Source organism: Delphinus delphis, chromosome 10 (assembly GCF_949987515.2).
Source record: "Delphinus delphis chromosome 10, mDelDel1.2, whole genome shotgun sequence".
NCBI classification, from domain to species: domain Eukaryota; kingdom Metazoa; phylum Chordata; class Mammalia; order Artiodactyla; family Delphinidae; genus Delphinus; species Delphinus delphis.
In genome coordinates this window covers 2,595,150-2,598,269 of record NC_082692.2, presented here as the reverse complement: position 1 = coordinate 2,598,269, position 3,120 = coordinate 2,595,150, and the positions used below count along the sequence as shown (strand labels likewise).

The 3,120-nt window shown below is 52.7% G+C and overlaps 1 long non-coding RNA gene across 1 annotated transcript; it reads left to right on the top strand.

Moving 5' to 3' along the window:
* Positions 1–425: 425 nt before the first annotated feature.
* On the top strand, positions 426–2,601 carry LOC132431833 (uncharacterized). Its single transcript, XR_009520811.1, has 4 exons — positions 426–554; positions 1,677–1,810; positions 2,361–2,425; positions 2,587–2,601. It is a non-coding gene; the product is annotated as an uncharacterized lncRNA (long non-coding RNA).
* Positions 2,602–3,120: the final 519 nt, after the last annotated feature.

Sequence of the window (3,120 nt, the reverse complement as noted above, 5' to 3'; positions counted from 1 at the left end):
GTCGGGATGAGGCATCTCCCCTCAGCAAGCTAGTACTTCATGTTTTTGTTTTTGTTTTTCCCTTGAGTTGCCTAGTAAACACTTCTACTGGAAAATTCCAACCTTGCCTTGGATGAACTAAGAGGAAAAGCAATGTGTCCACACCCAGGCCAGCCCAGCCAGGCAGGGCAGAGGCCCTGGGGATCAGCTTCGTCGACGTGGCCACAGCGGCAGCTCCAGCTGGAACTCGGGGGCGTCTGGACAGCGGCACAGAGCGAGGTGGATCCCGGGGGGCGTTGACATTGGCCCCAGGCCCTCCCCTCTGCTCTCTCCAGCCCTTTCATACTTGTTGCTCTTTGTACACAGTCCCGGCACTTATCACTTAACACATCTGTTCTCCCGACTCAGAGCCAGAGGCCAGCCCTGTTCACTGGGCATCTCGGGGGCCTACGTGGCATTTATATGTAATCAGCGCTCCTTGCATGAAACCAAATGGTGTGAGATTGACGTGGGGGACGGTCGGCACGAACCAGGAACCGGGGGGAGTGTCCCAGTGTGACCTCCCTGGAGAGCGGGTAGGCACACAGTACCTGGGGGGCCCTCGCAGGCGAAATTAGAGTTATTTGCTTTTAAATGATTATTCTTTTGAACAAATTGAAAGAATGTTGTCAAATATACGCTCCGATGCACTCGAATCAGATGATGGCGAAGGTTGGTGAGTTTGGCAGACGCGGGCTGGGAAGGGGTGCAGGGTGGGTGCCAGGAGGATCCTCGGGTCTGTCCACAAGGTGGCGCTCACCTCTCGTTCTCAGTTCCCATCCACCAATAGTCTGTCCTGAAATCGCTGCAGGACAATTAGGACGACACTGCTGTGTCCGTATCTGGTTTCAGGCACCACCCCCCGCCTGCTCTAGAAGATTTCAGACACTCACGTGTGGTCTCGTGTCCCCAGGAGCCTGGCCCAGAACCGGCCCGGGTTAGCTCACGCACAGGTGTTTGGGTGGTGACACGGTGTCTGCTTTGAGTAACTTGCTGTATTGGAACCTGTGGCCTTAGCTAGTGGGACCGTTGTCCTTAGTCTGTACTGCCGCTGAGGTGACCTGTCACACTGACCTGGTCACTGCAAACATGCCTGGGCTTTTTCCGTGCAAAAGTGTCAATTTACAAGAGAAAGAGTCTTGGTCTCTGAATTACATGAGAGGAGTTTTTAAAATGCAGACTGAACGACCCAGTATAAACAATGAGGAAAATCCTCCTTCTTTGCCTTAAACTTTCATACCATCCCTGTGGACACAAGGGGTGCGCCTATACAATTGTTCCATTGTCAGAGAGAACGAGCTTCATCAAGTTTCTTCCCTTCAAACGATCTTTCAAACTGCCCCGCAAGAACGTTGACCAGGCATCTCACAGAACAATGAGACAAATTCCCCAGATGCTAACTCGGCCTCTTGACGAATGTCCAGATTCTTCAGGTTGAACCCAGTTTTCGCTAGTTTTGAGAAAATTTGCAGTGACCATCCTTCCCCACGTCCTGTGACAGGGCCGAGCATTGTGTGTCCTACTTGGTGTAGGAATCTCCATAAAAGGGGAAACAATTCCCAGCCCGAAAACATTTAAAACAGTGCGCCTGTGGGCAATCTTCTGAAATGTCACCAGCTAACGAAAATAATCTGTCACGTTTCTGCCCTGCCTTACAGTCCATGCGCCCTTACACCCCGAGTAATCCTGTGGCACCCTGTGAGGGGTCCGGCAGATAGATTACTGTCCCACCGCGGACAGGAGGAAATGAAGAGTCAGGAGGTCAAGTGACTTGTATAACGTCACCGAATAGGTGAGTCTCAGAATCCGGACTAAGATCCACCTTGCCCCAGTCCCGGCCCCTTTTGCTTCACGTCCTTTGCTGTTTCCAGGAGCCAGGCACCTTCCTAGGTGTCAGGGACACAGCCGTGAACAAGATGCACAAAATCTCTGCTTTTGTGGACATCTTAGTGGGGAAATGTGGATGCACAAATGAGTCACAGCGTAGGTGTTTTATTAAACAGTGATGGGGGCTTTGGAGAAAAAGAAAGCAAGGCAGTGGGGCACCCGGAGGGGGAGGGGGTCTGGTGCAGTTTTAAGGGGGCTCAGGCGACCTTTGAACAGAAGCCTGAAAGTGGGAGGGAGTGGGTCACACGGAACCTGCGGGAAACACTCCCAGGCCGGGGAACGGTGCTCACCCGGGCAGGGCCGGGGGCAGCGCAGGCGGGCTGTGAGGTCAGAGGGGGGATGGAAGCGGCCTGAGGAGGGCGCGGGTCGGGGGCCACCGTCCTGGTCTTGGCTTGGAGATAGAGCCCTTACAGGGTTTCAAGCCGACGTGTGATATATTGCTTCCGTTCTAACAGGGTCACTCTGGAAGTTTCCCTTACAACGTAAATTTCCAATGAAATCCAAGGAAGCAGTGGTCCAGGTAAATGTGGCTAGGCTTACTTTCATTGTAGTCCTCCTAAACGGGACAAGGATGGGTGCCTGCTCTGGGGGTCCCTGGTGAGGGGCTCTCTTCACCCACCTGGTCTCATTCTACCCTTACAATCAGCCACACGATGTAATGGCTCTTACACCATTTTACAGATGAAGAGACTGAGGTTCAGAGAGGCTGAGTGACCCAAGTTTGCAGGTGACCAGCGACATCCCTTGAGCTCAGACTAGACTCAGTTGTCCCTCTTGTGAACACGTGCTCATTAGTGGCTGAAATGATCTTTGCAGTGGAAGAAAAGGTGATCCTTGCCCAAGTGCCTCCTAAGAAATACACTTACGGGCTTCCCTGGTGGCGCAGTGGTTGAGAATCTGCCTGCCGATGCAGGGGACACGGGTTCGAGCCCTGGTCTGAGAAGATCCCACGTGCCGCAGAGCAACTGGGCCCGTGAGCCACAATTACTGAGCCTGTGCGTCTGGAGCCTGTGCTCCGCAACAAGAGAGGCCGCGATAGTGAGAGGCCCGCGCACCGCGATGAAGAGTGGCCCCCGCTTGCTGCAACTAGAGAAAGCCCTCGCACAGAAACGAAGACCCAACACAGCCATAATTAATTAATTAATTAATTAAAAAAAGAAATCACAAGAGGCTTTATATAAAAAAAAGAAATACACTTACAGTAAAAACTGGCGA